Below are 25,144 nucleotides of genomic sequence, written 5' to 3'. Positions count from 1 at the left end.
GGGGGAACCTGGCTGACTCAGTGGTTGAGTGTCTGCCTTTGGTTCAGGTCATGATCCTGGGGTCCTGAGATCGAGTCCTACACCGGGCTCCCTGCATGGAGCTTGCTTCTCCCTCTGCCTGTGTCTCTGCCTCTCTCTATGTGTCTCTCATGAATAAATAAATAGAATCTTAAAAAATAATCAGGAGATGCTTGTGAATGCTGCTCTGCTCTAGACAGTGTGCATGAAAAGCTAAGGAGCACTTCTTTCCAAATATTTAGTGTCTTTCTGATTACAACTTAGGCTTTTGGTTCTATAAGAGACGTAATGCCATTTGAAGACTGAAGATGGAAAAACAAGTTTTCCGTAACCATATTTAATCCCTTCAGTCTGTCACAGGGAAGGAGGTATTTGTCAACCCTTCTTGACTAATAGCAGGGATCCATGGTCTTAGCTTTCCATTCTAAGGTACCTTGTGTGTGACCTGGTACCATGCATCCCTTTTACTGCCTGCCTGGGAGAGGACTCTGAGCACAGGGCTTCCTTTATCTCACTGTAGCTACTTTGGCAAAAGCCTTCCTCCTGCTGTTTTGACTCCCTTTCCCCTCCCCACCTCCTGCTTCCATCTTTTTCTAATTATCCTCAACTGGAATGACTCAAAATCCACATACACTCAAAATGAAATTCTTGTGGTTGGGGACAAGAATTCAGAAGTAAATGTGCATGTACTAAAATGTCATGTAAGGGGAACTTAAGGGTGGGGAAGTGTTGCTGAACTAAAACATGCCTGATAACACAGCCAGCCCAGCAAACATGGAATGAAGGCATTTTAATTCACTTGACACCTCCAAACTTGCCTGTGAACTAATGCGTCACTTTGTCCTGTGATTGTTTATCCTTTATAATATTTCTCACGCCCGTTGGCAAACACACGAATTGCCCACCCCTCAGCTCTTCCCTCATTCCCCAAGGTTCCCTCCCACACTTCTCTATGGTTTTGAATCTGTTAAAGTGTGTATTCACCAAAGTGCCCTCCAAGTGTGAAACTCACACTTCTTCCTGTCTCTTGTTTCTTCTCCATTAAGTGTTACGCTTAACTGTTCAGGGTTTCTTTTTTTCTTTTTAGTAAAATTGGTAAACAAATCCCTGTAGCATTGCTAATTCTGAATACTGTTCACTTCCACATAACTTCTTTCTTTGAGTTTGCTGTACATGCATAGATGTGTGTGTTGGGGGGGTGTCCCTGTGTGTGTAAAATCCATTTATTAAAAGAATGCAATTGACTGGTGGCATTTTCAAGTAAAAGAACATATTGTTGGAGAAGCTCCTTAAGGACTTTTTGACCTTCCTCAAATATAAATAATAAAAACAAAGCTTTTCTTTGCTTCCTATGCAGAAGTTTAGGAGCAGTAATTATATCTCTTAGGTGAAAAATAGAAGATGTATATTTGCCCCTATGCTTCTGAATTCTCTGTTCCTACAACATTATTGTTTTTCTAGCATATAGCTATACAATATAAGTTTCAGCTTGAACATTAACCTCCACGTCAACTTTTACCCAGGCTACTCTTCTTCCCATAGTGTGAATACCATTGGTATTTGTGTTGGAAATAACCCAGACAGGGTGTGTGTATGTTTGTAGAGGCCAACCACATGTGGGTGGGATAATAAAAACAAAACCTTAGCATAGCATACCTTGAGAAAAAGGTGGATCAAGAGAGATAATGTGTGGTATAAATTAAAAATGACCTCATATGGAAATTTTGTGGATATTATAAAAACACAAAAATAATCTGTCAGCAGAGAGTTTACTATAATGGTGAACCTCTCATTCTTCACATCTTAAACTGGTATCTTCCTATCATTCTGGAGCACAACTCACACTTGTGATATTCCTTATTTTCTGTGGGGCCGTGGGCATCATCAAGAGAAGGGATATTAATCATGTTTATCTTTGCCAATTTTATAACATGGAAAAAAATTTTTAAAGATTTTATTTATTTATTCATGTGAGACACAGAGAGAGAGAGAGAGAGAGAGAAAGAAAGAGAGAGAGAGTAGAGAGAGAGAGAGGCAGAGACACGGGCAGAGGGAGAAGCAGGCTCCATGCAAGGAGCCCGACATGGGACTTGATCCTGGGACCCCAGGATCACACCCTGGGCAGAAGGCAAACACTAAACCGCTGAGTCACCCAGGGATCCCCTGGACAACTTTTTATAACATGGACAACCATCAAAGTGCTTAATATTTAAGATCAGTTCTCCAACATTTTAGGCTAATTAAAAAAAAAAAAACAGTTAAAAGGGAATTATACACAATCCTTTATTAGTGTAAATCATGTATCTTTTATTTCTATGTTTAGGAGCAGAGAGGTGGATAACGAAATCCTGCAGAAGGCAGTGTGGAACAGCGGGAAAGAGGAATGCTACGGGACTACGCAGCTCTGGTCTGCAAGCCTGTTTCTGGCACTTACAGCTGGGTGAACTGGGCCAATTATTTCAACAGTCCAGATCTCAATTTTTTAACTATAAAATCATGTAATAAGATCTATCTTAAAGGATTGTTATAAGCATCAGGGCTAATATAATCCTTTGGTTATTGTAAGTCTCAATGCATGATAGATGATTATTATTCTTAGTATTATTTATTTTATGGAAAAATCCATATAATCAATTTATCGATTCTATGAAAAGCACCATAGAACATTTATGAATAGAATTACATGTGTAATTGTATTCATAAATCATCTGTAATCTCTTAAACAGTCTTAGTAATACCATGTCCATTTCAGTAGAAAGTCATCATTTTTCCACATGAGTTCTTTGGGCTTTTTGGCTCTTGCCCTAATTGAACAGCAGAGAAGCTTTCAAGCTGCCTTTCTTGAAGTAATGCTCCTCCATAGCAGGCTTTCCAGCTTGCTGTACCCAGCTCAGCCAGACCTTAGGAATTTTCTTAACCCATATCTTGTCTTAGTAGATTTGACCATAACCTTCATGAAAATCTGTTCTCTCTCCATAACTAAGATAGCTGCTTTTACACTTTACTGGATACTACCAAATTTATGTCTTTGTCTCTAGGATGCTGTTATGAGCATTGATTGTAAAACTCTTACCACAGCTCCTGGCTCAGAATAACTGCTCAATAATTGACATGTATTATAGTTATTAAATCATCATCATCATCATCATCATCATCATCATCATCATCATCCTAGAATTCTTTGTTAGTTTTTCTCCTTCCTGAGCTCTGGTAGTAATGGCCTCCCAATTATCAGTTCTTGGTCTATTCACTTGGTCTTTGTTCACTAGGTTTTTCTTAAGAAAATCACCCACTCACTTAGCTGTCTTACATAATGATATTCAGATGTAACTCTCTAGCCCAACTACTTGCTAAGGCTTCGGTTTTATATTTCCATCTGCTCCTATGATCTTTACTCGAGTAGAATACCCTGCCATCATTGCCAGCTGGACATGCACACTGACCTAGATTCTCCTCCAAACTATGCTGTTTACTTTCTTTACCACCCCTCCCTAACCTGGCTATCTTCACCTCACCCCTATTCTTTCTCTAGCAAGAGACAGGAGTCCTTGTTTTTCTTAAATTCATCCCTTCATCTTTGCTATGGTCATTCTTCTTGTTCAAATATTCATTGCTTTACCATTAAATCAATTCAATTGCCTTTTAGTGGAACATTGGCTTTCTGTTACATCCAACCTGAATTCGACAGGTTACATTGCTATAGGAATTATTTTGAATGTCTTTTTTTTTTTTTTTTTGCTTGCTTATTCCAGAGCCTACAGATACCTTAATGCCATCTATATTACATTGAAGTTTATCCATAGTTTTTATGTCACTAATGTCTGAAACGTTTATCTATCCCAACTTTTTTTTTTTAATTACTCTGTATAAACATTTAGTTTCAGTAAGTCTTGGCCCTCCTGGATCACTCCAAAATCATGCTGGTTGACTATTAATTCTAGACTGGTTCATGATTCAACTTGTTATTTGAAAATTCTCCCACATATTCTCTTAATCTATCTATTTTTTGTGTTCATTCAAGACTCATCTTAATTTCCATTGTTTTGCATAGCTTTTCCTTGATAGTCTGGCTATTTTTACCTCTGTTTTTTTTATTATCATATCTTTTTCTGTACTACATATGTTCTTTTATATGTTCTCTATTATAGTATCCTCTAGGCCAAGTTCCTTTTTTATTCTAGGCCAAGTCCTTATATGACCTTTATAAGGTATATTTTTTATTACCTGAAAACATTATCAATTATCATTCCTTCTCTGTAATTCCCACTGCCAATACCAGAATTTATGTCCTTCTCATGATTTATCTTTGGACAATAATGTCCAGGATGGATCAGAGGGAAAATAGATACTATGTCATTGTTAAAAACTGTCCATAGCAACAGTGTCCTTCACAGTGGCCTTTAATTGGTTTAGTAAAGATCTCTTGTGGTTGTGAACCCTAGATCTTTATTTATTGTCCTCCAAGAACTTAAAATAACCTTCCCAACATACTCAAGTCTGAAGATTCTGTTCTTCAAAATTATCTGTCAGCAGGATTTTCTAGGTATTTTTGTTTAATCCTTAGTCTCTACTTATGGGATATTGGTCTTTCATGATTTTCTTAGTTACACTTGCTTAGGGTCTCAAGCTCTTGACTCAGGATTAATATAATTGCCTCATAATTAATACATTGCCTGATTTCCTGTAATATCCCACCCCAGGTCTTCTTGAGTGGAACTGTAGTGTAGTAAAGCACATTTTTGGGTTGTCTTGAAGCATTTCCAATTCTTCCTGGTTTCATAACTGTTTGATTATCTGCCTTTGGCTTCCTATTATATCATGAACAACTCGGAGGCTATGCATGCATCATCCCTGTATCTCCACAGAAGATAGTGATGTATTGTTCAAATGACAAACACTGAATATTTTCTACAAATTAATTAGATAAGCTTTTATTTATATGCAGTATTCAGCTAAAATTGTATTGTTCCATCATTGGAAAGCATATAATAGCTCAACCTACCATTCACAGTTGCAATAATACCATCTCTTTACAGATGGCCAGGCACTGTATTCAGAACACAATGATAAACATGACAAATTTCCTACTGTTGGAGAGCTCAACATAGTGAAGGAGACAAAGAGGACCACAAGATGATGTTGGAATACATACAAAGATAGATACAAAAAAAAGGGCAGAGAAAAGAGAGACAAGAGAGGAGAGAGGGGGGACAGGTACAATATTATTTTATGATGAATGAGGTCTTAAAAGGAACTCTCCTGCACTATTATGACATATTAGGACATATTAGGAAGGATGATCTAATAATTATTTTTAAAAATCTTCCAAATATCAATTTCATGTTCTCTTTTTTTCTAGCATTAATTTCTCTATGCTTCTATGCCTGTCTCCCCAGGTACATTTTGAAGAAAGAATACTAACTTCTCTCATTTCAATTAGATTTGCTTTTTTTGAACATACAAGAAGCTTTAATTTCATAGTTCACTTGTAATTTCCTTCGTCAACTTCTGAAATTGAAAACATACATGATTACAAGCTTACTTTGTGGCTGCAATTGCAAGGGTGCACATTTTTCAAAAAAAAAAATCATCTGCCTGGATATGTGTCAAACTTAGAATTAAATCTCTAAATTATAGGCTGCCTATAAATTCCTGTGCTTGTTCATCTCTCTAACTAACACCTTTTGTGTATGGCTTTTTTTTTTTTTTCTCTGAATAGAAAGAAAATAGAGTAGATGTGTGAACCTGCTGAATGGAACTGAAGTTCTAAAACTTGCATTTTTAGTTTTATGGATCAGGACCACCAAAATATTTTAGATGTTCATATGAGATCCTTGTTTCCTTCTAGAATGGGTAAATACATAACAAAGTGAAGTTTTGAGAGATGTGTCTAAGAAGCCAGGTGGCCTGGATTTGTATACCAACTCTGCCTCTTGACAATTGTGTGATTCTGTGCAAAACACTTGACCTCTCTGTTTCACCATATAGCTTGCCTGTTTAATAGATTTTTGGAATTAAATAGACAAACAACACTACACCCTCACTCATAGTAATCATTTAATACATTTAAACTATTGTTACTGTATTCCTATTTCAAGTTCCTCTTTACTAGACTTATTATCCATATTTTTGTTATTCAATATATAAATAAGGTAAGCTATAAATAGTTCTATGGGACTTTGTTCTTTCTTCTTGAGAATTAGCTGACTCATTTATAGCAATGACTAAATATTCCACATTTCTCTGAGTAAAATTAGTTTGTTCTTATCTTCCAGAAACTATATTTTGGCCTATTTCCTTTCATTCAATTGGTTAAATAGAATGTGCTTAAAATCTATTAGCTTATATATATTGGAAATTATTATTTATACATTTACACACATTTATTTATTTATTTTTCCTTGTTTGTCCTTCTTGCTGAATTTAAATGAATCACTTGAATAGTTGTAGATGGTCTTCTCTGCATGGTTCATGTAGATCATAATAACCTTTGAATAAATTTAGAAGCGGAAACTAAGTCATACTTAGTCTTGCATAGCAAAGGACAAGCCATGGTTTTGCAAGGCAGAAGCCCTTTGGCACAGACCTGTTAATTCACCAAAGGAAAAAAATTAATGTTCACATTTTCCTTGGTTAGCTCAAAAGTATTTTTTTGAAGTATTGAATTTCTGCCATCACATAAACCTAGACATACATGAAAAAATTTACATTTAATTTAGAATATAATTTGTGAACATGTAAAAAGAATATTTAACTTTTCCCTTTCTGTTATTGCTATCCATTAAGGAAAAAACACCTATCCTATTTCTCCAAAAAAAATATTTTCATCAAGAAAGGTTTAACAAAAATGCTGTAGGATTACAGAATTTTCATGTAATGTGCCAACTCTATGTGTTTTGTAGGCTCAGATGTTTACAGTGTGGTGAGGATGTTAAACCACAACTCATAAAATGAAAGAACTAACGGAAAATCTCACTTGTATATTTTAAACAAGCCAACTGTTTAGACTTACATATTTTAATTCATAAGTCATATCCAGCATCACAGAACTCTGAGCATTGAACATAATTTCAATGAAGAAAATGCAAACTACCTTCCCTTATAGACCTTATTCAGAATTAAAAACAAATCATTATATGCAATTTTCTGTTAGAATTCTAACATAATCATGCCATCCTTGAACTTTATTTCAATAATAATGATATGCGTACTAACCCTAGAACAGATAACAAAGGCCATCCAGCATATCTATCCCTAATATGATATTAAGAGAAAGATGATTGCATGCAAAGAATAAACCTGAAAGATTATATACCAATGTGTTAGTAATATTTTCTCTAAAGAATAAGATAATGATGTTTTTACCTTATGGCTTATATAGTCCAGCATTTCTTAAATGTTTTTAACTTGAACATATGTTACTTTAGAAATTTGGGTGGTGGAGGAAGCAATGCTATTTCTTTTTTTTTCTAAATTTTTATTTATTTTTGATAGTCACACACAGAGAGAGAGAGAAGCAGAGACACAGGCAGGCTCCATGCACCAGGAGCCTGACATGGGATTCGATCCTGGGGTCTCTAGGATTGCACCCTGGGCCAAAAGCAAGAGCCAAACCGCTGTGCCACCCAGGGATCCCAATGCTATTCCTTTTTTTTTTGTTTATTTATGATAGTCACAGAGAGAGAGGCAGAGACACAGGCAGAGGAAGAAGCAGGCTCCATGCACCGAGAGCCCGATGTGGGATTTGATCCTGGGTCTCCAGGATCGCACCCTGGGCCAAAGGCAGGCGCCACCCAGGGATCCCCCAATGCTATTCCTTTTTAAGTGTATTTTATTCTTTCATATCATTGTGGGCTGTGTGTACTTACCAATATAAGTAACATCTGAGAGTACTTAATATCCATTTAAGCCATGAAAGAATCAATTCATCAACAAATAACTTTCAATTAAGCTAGATATGCTCAAAGACAAAAAATCTCAGACTAAATTTAAGCAGATTTTCATCAGTCTTTAAGAACAAATAACATATACACTATTTAATAGTCTCTCAATGAAACTGTAATTTATTTTCTTTTTTTTAAACTACATCTTTTTTTTTTTTTAATTTTTATTTATTTATGATAGTCACACAGAGAGAGAGAGAGAGGCAGAGATACAGGTAGAGGGAGAAGCAGGCTCCATGCACCGGGAGCCCGACGTGGGATTCGATCCTCAGTCTCCAGGATCGCGCCCTGGGCCAAAGGCAGGCACTAAACCACTGCGCCACCCAGGGATCCCCTGTAATTTATTTTCAATCAAACATTCCTAGGTTTTGATTTGATGCCTCTTTATTAGGCTCTTATAATTCTATTTAAACTCTTAATACTAGTTGTTAGCTCATCAAATATTAATCCAGCTATTGTCTCAGCTCTTGCTATAATGTTGTGAAGCAAAAATACTTGATAGTAATTACTTGTTCCTGTGTTAGCAAGTAAGCTTGAGCAGCTCTTCTACTCTTTGCTTTCTTTGTTTTGGGATGAGAGGACCACTTTTTTTTTTTTTTTTTTTTTTTTTTAATGAACTTAACAAGTGTGGTTGGAAGTTCCCAAAAGTCTGTGGAAGCAGGATGTTTTTTAAAACCTAGGTCAGAATTGGCCCACGGTACTGACTACAGTGAGGAATTGTATCCCTCTTATGGAGGTGGGTTTGGAGGTAGGGGACAAATTTTGGCAAATAATGATTGCATCTACTCCAGCTGTGTCTACCACCATGCTAGGTGTGAGAGCTATAAATCACACTGTGCCTTGTGATAAGTGTCATAGATTAGAGATATATAAAAAATGGAAAAAGAGTTGAAGAAGTCATTCTTTTGGAGGAGTTGGAAAAATCTTTATAAAGGCCATAATATCAGAACAAGATCTGTAGAAAAATTATGAGCTTGCAAGAAGAAATAAGTGAGAGCATTACAGTCAGAGGGCACAACATATACAAAAAAAAAAAAAAAAAAAAAAAAAAAGAACCAAAACATTGGCAATACAGAGTCACAGAAAACATTACTTGATTAACAAAACATGTGCAACATATGGATTGAAAATAGATTGCCAGGGGAAAAGTAGTAGGATTGAGGCTTAGAGATAATTGTAAAAGGTCGTACTATAATGCTAAAACATTTGGAATTTATTTTGTGGGTTATGAGAGGTGTATGAATTACTTTATACTGCATGCCAATCTATCACAAAACACAGTGGCTTAAAACAACAGTTGGCAGCATAGCAAACTAATAAAAATTTTAGTGGCTTGAAACAACACCATTTCTTAGTTAATGATTCTTTGGGTCAGAAATAGGGACTGGGTTCAGGGAGGTGGTTCTTCTAATCTCAGTTGGGCTCAGTCATGTGATGTGGCTATAGTATTATTGGGTAAATAAGAGGCTGCTGTGATTATGGGCCAATTGCAATCTTGTCCTTTGATGGATTAGCCCAGGTTTGTTGATGTGGGAAAGATAGAAAGATCACAGGAAAGTAGGTGGGATTATGTAAGGCCTCAAGAGACCTAGATTTGGAAGCTATATTCAATAACTTTGCTTCATTCTATTGGACAAATTGAATCACAAGACCAACACAGGGAAAATAGATTCCAATTGTTGATAGTGAGTGCTTCAAAGTCACATTGTGCATGGAGTGGAAACTGATAAGAATGAAAGATTGTATTCATTTTTGTAATTTACCAAAAGGGAGTTTTGAGTAATTTTATTTGTATAGTGGTTACAAACTGAGTGCTAGATTTATTTCAAATATCTTCACCTAGGTTGTAGGTAAAGAAAATCCTGAAACAAGGGAAAACACAGGATTATAGGAACTGAAAATATTAGAGGATTTCTAAGGAAAGTTATGGGAGATAATAAAATTTTCTTTCCAAGGGACTTTGAAACCCTGGAACACCAAGACAGTCTATTTTTGCTTCTCCCACTGGCCAAGCAGAACACACTCTTGGTTAAAACCAAACAAAAGAAAACCACAAACAAACATCACATGTCACATGCCAACAATATATCAAAGAATAAGTTCAACTAAAAAGTTTTATCTTGAAAATTAAAAAAAAGAATCCCTGTGAATGTCAAAAGGGAATCCAGTATTTATATATGAACCATATTTGGTGTATAATGAGATAGCAGCATAACTTGGAGACAATATATTAGACTACAGCTAGTAGAAGAATGAACCTGGTTTTGAGACACTAGTAGGAGTGTGAATCCAGTTTTGAGCCTCTTCCTGTTTACTGTTATTTTCTAGAAAAGGAGGGAATCTCAGAGGAAGATCACCAACTGAGACAGAGTGGGTTACAGCACTGCTAAAATCATTCATCCTCAGCAGGCCAGAACTGAGTGTTAAGGGATTGTTTATAAGCGATAAAAGAGGAGAGGCTGGAGATAAAAGGGCATGGAGACTTTGGCCCTTGACATGGCTAGCTTCTCTTCTGAGATTTTTTTTTTTTTTCTAATGTCAGTGGTGTTACTTCTTTTTATGAAGCTTTTAAGAGATGTATGCTATTTCCAGGTGTCACCTTTGTTTGTTTTGAGTTTTCTCTTAAGTGTACCTGTTTCTTTTCGAAGGGGTCCATGCATCCTGGTGTTTATAGCAGCCTTGGTAAACAGTAGCCAAAAAATGGGAAAAGCACAAATTTCCACTGGCTTATGAACAGATATAGAATATGTGGTGTGTATATGTGCAATGGGATGTTACCCAGGCATCAAAAGAATGAAATCTTGCAGGTGAGTGGCTCAGTTGGTTAAGCATCCAATTCCTGATTTTGGCTCAGGTCAGGATTTCAGGATTCTGGGATTGAGCCCTGAGTCTGGCACTGCACACTCATCAGGGAATCTTCTTGAGGATGTTTTCTCTCCCTCTCCATCTGCCCCTTCCCGGGCTCACACTCTCTAAAATAAATAAATAAATCTTGAATAAAAAGAAAGAAATCTTGCCATTTGCACTGATGTGGATGGAGCTAGATTGTTTTATGTTGAGTGAAATAAGTCAGTCAGAGAAAGACAAATATACCATATGATTTCATTCATGTGGAACTTAACAAACAAAATGAATTAACATATGAGAAGAGAGAGAGAGAGAGAGAGAAACCGTAAGAGACTCTTATCAATAGAGAACAAACTGAGGGTTGATGACGGGAGGTGGGTGGGGATGGCTAGATGGGTGATGGGCATTAAAGAGGGCACTTGTGATGAGCCCTAGGTATTGTATGTAAGCGATAAATCTCTGAATTCTACTCCTGAAACCAATATTGCACTGTCTTTTAACTAACTGGAATTTAAATAATTTTAAAGTATATTTGTTTCTATAGTTTTATATAAACTGACCATGTATTAGGCAAGAACATATGTTGATAGTAGCATCCCTCTTTTCAACATAACACTGTATATTGAAAAACAAAGACTTGTAAGTCAAGCTCAGCAGCTATCCTCCACCCTCATGTATCTATTAACACAAATACATAGAAAGAGGGGGGTGCCTGGGTGGCTTACTCAGTTAAGCATCTGCCTTTGGCTCAGATCATGATCCCAGTGTCTTGAGGATTGAGCCCCACGTTGGGTTCCCTGCTCAGTGGGAGCCTGCTTCTCTCTCTGCCCCTCCCTCCTGCTCTGTTTTCTCTCACTATGTTTCTCTCTCTCTCTCAAATGAATAAAATCTTATATATATATTATAAAAGAATAAAGGGGAAAGAGTATCCTGAGTGAAAAGAGAACAGTGTAACAAAGATATTTTTGTCTGTATGGAGATTTCAATATATAAAAACACACTTTAAGAAAAGAAGTGTCCTTACTGAAGCCAGGTTACAGAAAAAGATTATAACAGAGGGGCTTCTAAGACCAATCTTTTGAGAGGAACCCTGGTTCTGGAATAAGATAGAACACACATCTGTAATTCATTTTGAGAAAAAAGTATTCCATGTTATAACCAGTGTGTCTTATCTATGGGCCCTTTGAAAAATATAGAAATAATTTGAGAAAAAAAATTTAAAGGCCTACATGCAACGTGTACTAGAGGAATTGTCAGTGGACCAGAGATTTAAAGTTTTTTTTTTAAATTTTTTTATTTATGATAGTCAGAGAGAGAGAGAGAGAGAGAGAGAGGCAGAGACACAGGCAGAGGGAGAAGCAGGCTCCATGTACCAGGAGCCCAATGTGGGATTCGATCCCGGGTCTCCAGGATCGCACCCTGGGCCAAAGGCAGGCGCCAAACCACTGAGCCACCCAGGGATCCCCTGGACCAGAGATTTAAATGTAATTTTGGAAAATAGAGAGTTATTGGTGTGTTTTTGATGGAAAAGATGAAGCAGAGAAAAAAGCAGCTTAAACCATGAGTGGGAACATAATACAGGGACTCTTTTTTATGTGGACTTTCGAAGAGACTCTAAGCCCCCAGCTATAATTTATTGTCTATACAGAGACAGATTTGAGGGCACTAGTATACATGACAAATAAACCAGGACTTTCCTGAGCAACAGGGACATATAGTCATACTACTCGAAGAGAGCTCTCTAGCAGAGTACAGAAGTGTGATATCTACAATAATTAGACAATTGATGGTTAAAGACTCCTAGAAGAGCTAGATTCTGGCCTCCTTCTTCTCCTTACCCTAAAAGGAGAGCTCATTGCAATCTTTGCTCTGGCCAAGCTTTGATATCTCTCATTTTCTAATCAATTGGAAGACTTGCTTGAGACAGTTTTCCTTGCTCTCTAATCAAATAGAAGTAGGTATGAATTAATTTTTTTTTATTTTTATTTATTTATGATAGTCACACACACACAGAGAGAGAGAGAGAGAGAGAGAGAGAGAGAGGCAGAGACACAGGCAGAGGGAGAAGCAGGCTCCATGCACCGGGAGCCTGACATGGGATTCGATCCTGGGTCTCCAGGATCAGCCCTGGGCCAAAGGCAGGCGCCAAACCGCTGAGCCACCCAGGGATCCCGAAGTAGGTATGAATTAAAGAAAGATGGAATCCCCAATAAGCACAAGTAACTGTGTGTGTGTGTGTTCAGGATGATATTTGGAGAAAGAACCGTGTTGGAAAGTGAATTACTACCGAAGAAATACGAGGAGGATAAAAGTTGTTGATTTTGGGGTATCAGTAAAAATATCACTTCATTTTTCCTTATAAACTAGTAAGAGCTGGACATTTCCACTACCATTCATTAAGAGTTCTTGCATTGGGTTTCTAGGGACTGGGTAGGTGATAGTGTAACAAGTCCAGAAAGGCAATCTCCCTTGGCAGGCTTGTAGAAAAAGAGGAAAAGAGATACCTCTTTCAAACACTATGTTTCTAAAAATAGTGTCCTGAATTTTGAGGTTCTATATTAAATAATGTAAGTCTCCATTGATATAATCACATTTGATTATTTTACAAATATCCAAGAGGGATCAACCAGATCAAAGAAATAACTGTTATTGGTGGTGGAGTGGATAGGTGGTGGAGTGGATAGGAGCAAGATAGGATGTTGAATTTGAGGCATGTAGTCCCTGCCAGAAGAAAGACTTATAGCAGAGACTGGGTAAGAGCCTTCAGTAAGATACTGGCACTGTCACAGGATGTATACACTAAGAAGGTGTAAGAAAAGCAACATATTTTTTTTTTAATTTTTTAAAATTATTTATTTATTTATTTATTTATTTATGATAGTCACAGAGAGAGAGAGAGAGAGGCAGAGACACAGGCAGAGGGAGAAGCAGGCTCTATGCACCGGGAGCCTGACATGGGATTCGATCCCGGGTCTCCAGGATCGCGCCCTGGGCCAAAGGCAGGCGCCAAACCGCTGCGCCACCCAGGGATCCCGAAAAGCGACATATTGTATACAATAGGTTTGCCTAGGTCAAGCCTTGTCGCCTCGCTGTCCTTGAAGTTCCATGGGGTTTGGGGTATCTGGGAGGACTGATCATTTTCACAAGAACTTTAGGCCCTAGTCCTTCATTAACAAAAATAGAGTGTGAGAAAGACCCCCAACAACCTGCTTGCTACTTCTTCCTGCTTTTAGGATGTGTGAGAAGCTGAATAGGACGGGAAGGTTAATGCAGACAAGCAAGCTTGTGTTTATGGTTGTGATCACATCCTGGTGCCAGCGAATCTTCCTCTGCTTCACTTGGCTCCTCCATTACCCCTGACTGTGTAGCCCTATCTTCAGAAGTCTTTTACTTTCCTTTCCCTTCCTACCTCTCCTTTCCCCTCACTAGATGTATATTGACTATGCACAGTAAGGCATGTACTCTTATCTTTGATACTAATGAACAGAATAATGGAAAAATAAATTTCAATTATCACAAGTAAGTTGAGTGTTCACTTAGTTCACATGCCTGAGCTACTTGATTTCTATTCATGTGGTGCCCAAAATTAGAAAAATATTAATCCAGAATACCGTGGGAATGAGCAAGAGAAATCTGCCAAGACACATTTTCTCACACATAAGTCACTGAACACACCTGCAACTTCCCATCTTGCATTCAGACCTTGCCATCCCCTTCCCAAGAGCTGTGTTAGCTTTTCCTCTTCCAGTTTTTATTGTTTCAAGATCTCCTTCTCACCTTTAAGCAAACATTTCCACATCCTGCTTAATGAAGACACGCCTTTGGAGATAATAACTGGAAATCATGGTTATTTTGTGTCATCAGTTTTGGTGTTTGATATATCAGCTTATTAAAGTTTGGAACACAATAACAAGGAATAAATGCAATGGGCATTGGTAGTTATATATGAATTTTTAAAGAAAATATTAGATTGATTTGTTCTTTGAGTGTTTTTATAGTCACATGCATAATTGGTGAATTAGACTACACAATTTTTAACTTACAAAGTCATCTTAGTAAAGGACAGTTTGGTCAAATAAGGCAGAGAACAAATAGTTACTCAGTGTGCCAAACAGCACTAGATTCCAAGCTAATTTTTTCTTTTGAAACAAGTTTAATTTACCCCATTTTTTTAAGTTCATAAAAAGAGCATCATAGTTGCTAAGAGACAGAAAACTGGTTTGAATTCAGAAGTCTGCAGTAAGCTCTCAATTTATTGACATCAATATTCTTCAGAGTCAAGCACATACTTTACCATTAATTTACTCTTTCTGAATAATCCAAGAATCTTAGAAATCATCAGAAAAGGTGAAGTAATAAAAAAGCAAGACCAAAGCCCTCTTAACCATAAGTCAGTGAAAATATTAATTTCAAACTAAAATTACTTTTATATGATGTTTCCCCATGAGGACAAAATTTATAAAAATGCAATTCTCATGTAAGATTGAATAAATAATGTCTTTTTCAGTTAGATATTTTCCAGAGAGCTACAGAGATGCCGAACTCTATATTGCCCCCATCTCCTGAAGACAAAAAAGGGTTAGCACATGTTCATTAGACAATTCTCAGAGTCTGTTGCTTTTCCCAAGTATGTTTCATTCCCCACTGGAGAATAAACAAGGGGAAAACACCACTTATTTTAATTAAGAAATAAGTCAAAAGAAAAGGTTTTGTAGAAAAGGACGCAAATTAGGCCTAGATTCCTGAGAACATTGACTGAGGGGTTTTAGACTCAGTGTTGCCTTCACCTTTCAAGTATAATGAGGAGTATAATTGAGCTATTCAAGTATAATTGAGCTATTGAAGCCAATAAAGCCGGTACCCTAAGAATTCATGGAGTGAATTCCACTCCACTCAGCAGGTTTGAAATGTCATCAATATACCTGGAGACAGTGTCTTCCATTTCATTTTCTTGAAATATATCCAATAATTCTGTTAGTCTTGTGCAGTTCTGGAAGTCTTCTTTACTTACAAGAAGTGTCTTTTCAAACCAAGTTTATCAACAATAAAAAACACTACAAAGGAAAAGACTATTGATGGTGATAGTATCTTGGTTTGTCTGAGAGAAGAAAGGTAAATGCACTCTAATGCAATAAAACCAAAAACCAAGTATATTGTCGAATCTCTGTGTATTTGTCCTGCCATCAGGATCTCCTTACTTATTATCTCTGTCAACACACACACACACACACACACACACACACACACACCCCTCTGAATTTAGAATTGGCAAATCTTCCAAAAGTCAACCCTCTTAAATCCTGGAAAAATTTACTCCTATCCATTTACATTAAATCTCAGAGGTCACTTAGGTTTGGGCTGAAGCCAGAAAGGAACTAATTTCCTTTAAGAGAGACCAGTTTAGGGATCTGGGGGAGTTGGCGCCTGGCTGGCTCAGTTGGTTAAGCATCTGCCTTAGGTTCAGGTCATGATCTCTGGGTCCTAGGATCAACTTCTGCTACAGGCTTCATGCTCAGTGGGGAGTCTGCTTCTCTCTCTTTCTCTCTCATGATCTCCATCACTCATTCTCTCTCTCTCATAAATAAATAAATAAAATCTTTACAAAATAGAAAAAACAGGATAGAGACAAAGAATGATTGGAAATCAAAAAAGTTTAACTATTTCTCTGAGTTTTAAATTCCTTATCTCCCAGGTGTCATGGTATCGATGTAAATATTAAATAATATATGTAATAAGCCCTTTAGATGATTGTGCAGGATTGTTTTCCAATAGATCTTGCTATATAATTGCTGTCTCTCAAAGTGGGTCTATGAATTTCACATAACCCAACAGAGTATATGGTCTCATTGAAGCCTTCCAGATTGTGAATATTGTACCAATCCTCTTCTGTCCCTTACTTTTCTTTTTATTTCTTTTTATTTTTTTTATTTTTTATTTTTTATTTTTTTTTTTTGTCCCTTACTTTTCAATAGACTACAGGAGTGAATTCAGATCACTGTTATATTTACTTTTTTTTTTTGTTTTTCTCTGCCTTTGCATTAAAATTGCATCACCTTTTAGTGGTGTCTGTGTCCCTAACTGTAGTGAGTAATCAAGTCAGAGATGTAGATAAAAGCTCCCTATTCATTTTCCTCTTTATATACAAAGCAATATGCAAAATGGAAGTTTTAACTGAAGCACCAGTTATGGAAGATACTGAGAAACATGTCAGTTATGATTTACTAAGTTTTCAATGATAATACCTGAAAACCAGTTCTGTAATACTTGGGCTCCTCACTCAGAAACCTCTTTCCCAGATTACAGATAATAAAGGATCAAAAGAGTATAGGCAATTTAAGGGTTGGGAGAATGGGGATTTTTGTAAGAAAGATTGCTGTGCTGGGGCTCTCACTGGTCCTTCCTACAAAGGCAAAGGGGGAGGTAGCATGATTGAGACATCACCTCAAGCCTAGTAAGAGGGTCTCCAGCTTGCTGCAGGAAGCTTCACACACATTCTCATCAGTGGGAGACACAAGTTGAATCATGCCTAAAAAAGACCAAGTATTCTTTGCATCAGAGTAGGGAGCTGCCGCTGGGAAGTAACAGTACTTCCAATTGAACAGGCAGGTCAAAGTACATGAATCTTAGGGACTGAGGGTAATACATGCAGAAGGAAAATTAGTATGGGGTTAATGATGCTTATCCAAAAAAAAAAAAAAAAATGATGCTTATCCAAGAAGATAGTCTTGTATAGCCAGAAGATTATAACAGTAAGAGGCTCCCACAGGCAAAAGCTAAAGACAATCATAGTGGCCAGGCAACAGAATGGTATCACTCACATCATGGAAGTTATATTCCAAGGAAACCAACAGGACCCATAGGGACCCTGCAAGAGAAACCACAGCTTTAAATATTTTCTGGGCACAGGATACATGAAGCATGCATGTAATAGTACTAGTCCAGGAGGAACTTTCTTAGCTTCCTTGTTCATCTTCTTCCCTTCAAACCAACCTGAGGGATTAGAAACAGCACCTAGAAGTAGGGTTAAAATTGAGTAACAAAGAAAGAGAAGGGGCCATGATTCATTTTTCCGATAACCAGTAGCTCCCCCAAGGCTGGCCTTAGCTGGCAGGAGAATGGGAAGGCAAATTATCTTGAATAGAGATGAAAATACCAGTTAATATATGTGACTTGACACCTTAATTCACTGGACAAATGAGACTATGTTTACAACTTAAAGTGACCAAAGAATTTTTTTACTATCTAAAAATAGCTAGAAATTCACGGCTCTTCATCAAACATCCATCTAGTAGTAGAGGATAATTTTCCTCTAATGTAGAAGTTTAAAAGGATAGTGGGAGACAAAAATAAATAAGCTCTCTATTACATCTAATGAGTCCTAATGTAGATTATGTATGCACATTTACTCTTCACAGGGTATTAAAAAAATCAGTGATTGGGGAAAAAAAAAAAAACTTTCATGTTAACCAAATAGTAAGGTAGATATAGATAGATAGATGATAGATAGATGATAGATAGATAGATAGATAGATAGATAGAGGATAGATGATAGAGTATGAATATATGCATATACACATATGACTAGCAGAGGGTCTACCTAAACATTCAAGGCAGCGTATATGTAATGCACAAAGCCTGTTTGTATTTCTCTATTAGCAGGTTCTCTTCATCCCATGGGTAATAAATACATACACCCAATCCTTTGCATAGCTACATGGATTTTTTTTAGAGTTCCACTTGTCCCATCTTGTTACATAAAGTATTTTTTTAAGAGTTTATCAAAACCTCCAATCTATTAATATTGTTACTTTCTTCCATGATTTTCCCATCCCTGCTGATTCTTGTCTTGATACCTGAGCCTGGACCTAATCATCGATCATTTTATGTACGCTCTAACCACAGATCTAATTTCTGTCCATCTTACTCCGGAGCCACACCTGCCCTGTTAAACCCTCAAACCCTGATCAATTTCACCATTTGTTTCCGATTTATCAATTCCCTGGAGGCTGAACAATGCTTGGGAATATTTCATCAGCTTGCTGATTGGCATCGTTTCAGGCTATTATTCAACCTCAGCTGCTCCCTCAATATTTCTTGGCAAGTAGTTTCTGCAAAACCTTAATCATATTCTTTGTCAAACCGTGAAAAGTCTACTAGCATCAAACTACCTTCTCATTTTAATAGCTATTCTACTTTTACTTTTCTGGGAAATAGAAAATAGAGGCCTTCATTTATGAATATACCCTTACCAATCTCATATCTTCACCCATTTTTTTTTAATTCTTCTCTTTATTGCCTTCTAAAATCAACTTTCTTTGTAAGATACATCATTCTTGAAGTTTTTTCCCCTAATTCATTACTTTCCTTCCTTAAATCAGTGCTTTTCACTTAGGGCAGGGGAAGCAATTTTGCCTCCCAGGAGACAAAGTATACAGACATTTTTGATTGTCATGACATTTTGATTGGCATCTGGTATGGAGAGGCTGGGGATGTTGCTGAACATTAGAAAATGTACAGGCCTGGAAAAAAAATGTACAGGACAGCCAGTCCTATGACAAGGAATTAACAGGTCCAAGAAGTCGACAGTGCTGATGTCGAGGAATCTTGCCTTAAGCATATGAAGTCCTTAAGACTTATTCCAACAAACAAACCCATAAATAAGAGAGATAGCTGGCTGTCCCTGATAATATTTTCTATACAATGCTACCCCCAACTCTTTTTTATATTTCCAAATTTGTTAAAAATCATAGTATGCACTTTTATCTTTTCATTTTGTATATATAGGAATATTAAATACTAATTAAAACCTTTTAAAATTTACTAAATATAGCCCCAAGTCCATGTTGTGTAACTACTCATTGATGATATTTGACGTTAGCCAATAGCTCTTTCTGCTTGAAACTCTCTGCTTACTTCCTCATAATACAGTGATAAAAGGCATGGGCTTTAGAACTGAGGCATACTTTTAAAATCCTGGGTCTAAATTTCACTGCCTGGATAACCTGGTCAAGCCATTTAATCTCACTAAACTTCATGTTCCACATCCTACTTCCTTTGGATTCAGATCATATGCTATTTATTTTTATATCTTTTCTCTTCCCAGTCCCTAACACTTCACTTGGCTGATATTGAAGGGTCAGGAAGTTGAAGAAATTAGTGAATATACCACTAGGTATAAATTCTATATTCCTATTCCTGTACTTTCTTTTGACCTCCTTGATCTATAGTTTCAAACCATGTCCAAGTAGCTCTGAAAGATCACTTTGTTCCACTCTCCCTCCATTTATCCACTTCCTCTGTCAATTTCATAGTATGACACCTTATTGCTCCTAACATGACTTTTATCAGCCATTACAAAATAACTGAACAGATGGCATGTGGCAAAATGGTCTAGATTTATTTTGAGCAACTCCAGAGGACAGAACTAAAACCAGCATTTCAATGTAAGAAAGAAATTACTTCTAAAAGAAAGAAAGAAAGAAAGAAAGAAGAAAGAAAGAAAGAAAGAAAGAAAGAAAGAAAGAAAGAAAGAAAGAAAGAGAAAAATTACTCCTAATTAAGCTGTTCAAAATGAAAATGGGAAGTATGAGTTGGTGATCATTCCGTTACAGGAAATAATGAATAAAGGCTAAATGTGAATTTGTTAGCTTAGTAGGCTAGATTGAATAACTGGAAGAAATCAGGATATAATGTCAAGAGCAGTGGACTCAAAGGAATGCAACATTGGTTTAAGATCCATTTACCTTATTAGCTACATTTACCTTGATCAAGTGACTTGATTTCTCTAAATCTCCATTTCCCATCTGCTAAATCTTATGCAATTTATGCTAGATTTTGAATCATTGTACGGGGAAATATTTTGTAATATATAAAGCACTATGTTTTCAAGTTATCGTGACTTTAAGGATTTATTTCCATTCTTGAATTCACTGTTTCAGTGATAAGAGTTATAAATTTTGTAAATAATAACAGATGAAAATAGATACTTATCTATATACATATATATCTACATATTCATTTCCATTCTCATGTCTTAATGAAAGAGATGTGGAACACAGAAAATTAGTTGCTTTCTATCAAAAATATAATACAATTAATGAAAATGGCAAATGCTTATTTTTATTACTATGGCACAGTGTATAAATATCAAATTGAAGCATGAAAAAGTCTCTCTTCAAAAAAAGTCTCTCCTCAATTTAGATACTCATTCTCATAATCTGAAATTAACATCATTATTGTTCTAAAGAAACCACTTTGAATTTCAGTCTCTTTTGGATATTTGTAACTTCTTACTCTCTAATATCTTAAATAATTCATTAAAATTCTTACATTTATTTGATGTATTTATAAACATACAATAAGCTTTAAATATTTTTCTAGAAAAAAAATAAGTGTTAAAAAAGCAGACAAGAATCTTAGCCAAGAAAGCACCTTAACAAAAATTCCTTTCTTGCCATTCTAACTATATGCTAAATTACCAAAAAAAAATTTCTTTAGAAATGAAGATTTTTCTCCTGTTTGCTGTTCTTTCCTACTCTGCCCTCCTAGTCTTCCTTACCACATTGCAGGATCCTTTGGCACTGTTCTAGCATAATCTGTTGAGAAAAACAAGAACACGGTTTCTATCTCAAGCTTGAGTTTTCCAGGATCTGCTGTTGCCACATCCCTTCTTGTTTCAGTTAATCACAAGGGTGGGGACACAGGCTATTCTCAACTTCAACAATTATTTCTTTTGCCTCACACCCATGGGACAAGTGTTTATAGATAAAGTGATGATCTGCAGCTCCTTGGATGTGGTTCTCTGACCAGCATTGAGGGAAGAAAATGACAGGGCACAGAGCACTTGGAATCACTTTTTCCTCTATAATGCTTTCAAAAACTAAATATGCATTGGATTTTCATAAGCAGTTTAAAAATGCATCATGGTTTAGCTTTCATTTTGAAAACTAAGCAGGAAACGAGTTTTCCTCAAACTAAAGATATTATTTATTGTTGTCATTGTTCTGGCAGTCCAAGAAAAATCATCAAAATAGTTTATGCATCATGCTCTTTATGAGAAGGATTTTTTTTCAAGTGTTTTAGCCCCCCCATTTGTCATCACTATTGTTGTTATTGTCCATTTAAAAGCACAGATTATTAAATCAATTACCCACAGATTTGATGATACTTGAGTGCATCTCTCTCTCTTGCAGTTTCTATGTGTTGTCTTGAAAATGTCTTTTCTAAACATCTGAATTTGTAAAAGCAGTGTGGATTTAGCCAGTTTGTAAACTTGAACAGATTTTCAAAATCAATTTGAGATGTGTCTTCCTCTTGGGAATTGAAATCAGATTGCTAAATCTGTCCTTTTGCTTTGGTTGTCCTTCTCATTTAATACTTTTTTGCATCGCCTTCCTTTAGAAATCGTTCTGCTTATAGAAGGTATTCTTAAACCCGGGCTCACTTCTTTTGGCATTCCATATTCACGTAGGGTTGATCTTTCCAAATATATATTTTAGCAATTTTCTGCTTTAGGTTCCCATGAAAGCTTCCAGTGATTGAAAACAATGCGTGAATAAAAACACAGTTGTGGGTTATTTTGCATATAGGTTAGACAAAACAAAATTTTTGCCAATAAATCGTTCTCTCAATTTTCATTCTGTTTCGAGGGTAAAAAACATCTAATGTTTAGCCGTCCTTCATAAACACAGCTTATGTTTGTATCATTAAAGCAAACTAACCCCGCTGTGATTAAAATATTGATTAAATGGATCTTGTAAGCTCTCATCATAAGACAAAACATTTTTGGAAAAAAAATTATATTCACAGTAAAAGTTGTTTTAAAACAAGAAGTAGAAGACCATGTATTGAAATGGACATGAAACCTAAGTATATTAAGAGAAAATGACTCAGATTGACAAAAATTAATAATGTCAGAAGTTAAATGCTTTATTTAGGGGTACCTGGATGGCTCAGAGGGTTAAGCATCTGCTTTGGGCTCAGGTCATGATCTCAGTTCCTGGCATCAAGCCCACTTAGGACTCCCAGCTCAGTGGGGAGCCTGCTTCTTTCTCTCCTTCTATCTCTCCACCCTGCTCATGAGAGATCACATGAGTTCTCTCTCTCAAATAAATAAAATCTTTAAACAAAAAAGTTAAATGATTTATTTATAATATGAAAGAAAATGATAATGCTTCCCTTTAGGGAACAACCAGAAGTCTCTGCCTCTTTACCTTCATTTACCTTGCACCAGTACCTGATGCACTTCCATGCTGCCATTCCAGTCTTGCTGTTTTGGCGATTTTGGAATAAAGTGAGAAATCTTGGGAATATAAATTAACCTTGGCCAATGATTACATCTTTAGATTTTAGGGAACTTATTTTCTACTTGTAAACCTACAATCTGTACAATTAAGAATAAATTAGTATGTTGGATTTAAGAGATAATCTTTCAAACTAAGAAAATTTTAAACATATGAAAAGAAACCCACCTTATTTGACAAATAGTTATACCATCTACATAAGGAATGCAAGCTTTAAGTATCCTTTGCATTTACCTTTAATTGAACAGTAAATCCATTCACAGAGCCTTCTAAATCAGAAGGTATATTTCCCCCTCCAAAAAAATGCTGAAACAACTTCCTATCCATAACTCACACCTTTTAATGGACTCCTGGAAAATTCTATTGAAAAATGGTATTCAATGAAGTCATGTAACTCTCCTCAAATAATGTGTCCAATCTTTGTATCTAATGCCTACAACTAATCTTCTATTGAACTTAGTTTTAAATATGGTTGAAATTAACTCCCTTTACTCTTTTTCTTTTATCATTTATAATGGTTTTCAGATCTTGAAATGTGCATCTTTTCCAAGCAAGTTACACAGTCTTCTCAGAAATTGCTCTTGTCTGAGCTAAGTGTCCCTCACGTGGCTTGCCATAGAAATTCCTGGTAATCTCTAATCTAACACTTCCCTTCTGTTTCCAATTTTTTTTAAACTTTCAGTCTCCACAACTATACCTTAAGATCCTAGAAGAAAGAGTCTCTATCAGTCAAGTTTCAGCCAGAAGACCAGAACCCGTAGAAGTTATGTTAATGTACTTACTGCAGACAATTGGCTTAGCTGATTTTGGAGTCTGGCTAGGCAAGTCCAAAGTTGGAGGGCAGGCCTTTAGGAAGAATAGTCCAGAACTCAAGGGTGGGAGCTGAAGGTTCAGTAACAAGCAGAATGTCTTCTTTGGGGAAAGCTCAGTTCTGCTATTAAAAATTTCAACGGATTGGGGCCCCTGGGTGGCACAGTCAATTAAGCATCTGCCTTTGGCTCAGGTCATGATCCTGGAGTTCCAGGATGGAGCCCCGCATCAGGCTCCATATTCAGTGGAGTCTGCTTCTCTCTCTCCTTCTTCCTCTGTCCCTCCCACTGTGCATGCACTCATGAGCTCTCAATCTCTCAAATAAATAATTTTAAAAATCGTTAAAAAATTTCAACTGATTAAATCAGGCCAATCAGATTACTTAGGATAACTTTCTTTACTTAAAGTAAATTGATTATAGACATTAATCACATCTACAAAACATCTTCATAGCAACTCCTAGATTAGTGTTTGATTTAGAAATTGGGTACTACAGCCCAGCCACACTGATAAAAAAAAAAAAAAAAAAAAGAAAAAAAAGAAAAGAAAAAATCCCTTAACTCCCATTAAAAAAAAAAAAAAAAGTTAACATCCAGAAGAATAAAAACTTATACCAGCCACCCACGTACTCCTCACCTAGATTTGAAATGTGCTAAAATTTGACTAATTTGCTGTATCTGGTGTGTGTGTTTGTGTACATTTTTGAAGTTATTTGAAAATATATTGCAAACATCATTACACTATATCTCTAAAACCTTTAGCATGCACCTCCTGAGAATGACATTCATCTACGTAACCACATTTGCATTACCCCCTCACAAATAAATGAGCAATGATCTTATAAAGTTATCTAGTAATCAGTTCATATCCAAAATTTAGAATTATTCTATCACAATAAAGGAAAGAAGAAATTAAGAAATGAAGCAATAAAGAAAGCAAGACACAAAGAGAGAATTTTGAAGTTTCCTCCCAAAATTGAAGGTCAGCTAAGGGGTGTGTATACCTAAAACATCTCCTATGTTATACTCCTTTGGGGCTCTACATTCAGTGTTGGGTTAATTCCTTTCCCTATCAATGCCAATTTGAAAGAGTGTGAATATTTGCATTACTGTTATTATTGATAATGTTATTGTAACACTGGGATTTATATTTAATTCATAATTATATTTTGTACTTAATATTAAAAACACTGAATGACTGTTGAATTGTTTAATAGGATTCAAA

The 25,144-nt window shown here is 36.2% G+C and overlaps 1 long non-coding RNA gene across 1 annotated transcript in view; it reads left to right on the top strand.

Annotated features, from left to right (window-relative positions):
- Nucleotides 1–25,144, top strand: part of LOC140621531 (uncharacterized) — a 52,985-nt gene that overhangs the window by 11,447 nt on the left and 16,394 nt on the right. Inside the window, exon 2 of the long non-coding RNA XR_012021275.1 lies at nt 2,342–2,425. This is a non-coding gene — a long non-coding RNA (uncharacterized lncRNA). The remainder of the gene's footprint in view (nt 1–2,341; nt 2,426–25,144) is intronic.

Source organism: Canis lupus, chromosome 30, assembly GCF_048164855.1.
Source record: "Canis lupus baileyi chromosome 30, mCanLup2.hap1, whole genome shotgun sequence".
NCBI lineage: Eukaryota > Metazoa > Chordata > Mammalia > Carnivora > Canidae > Canis > Canis lupus.
The sequence above is the reverse complement of the archived record's forward strand: the minus strand, read 5'-3'. Positions and strand labels throughout refer to the sequence as shown.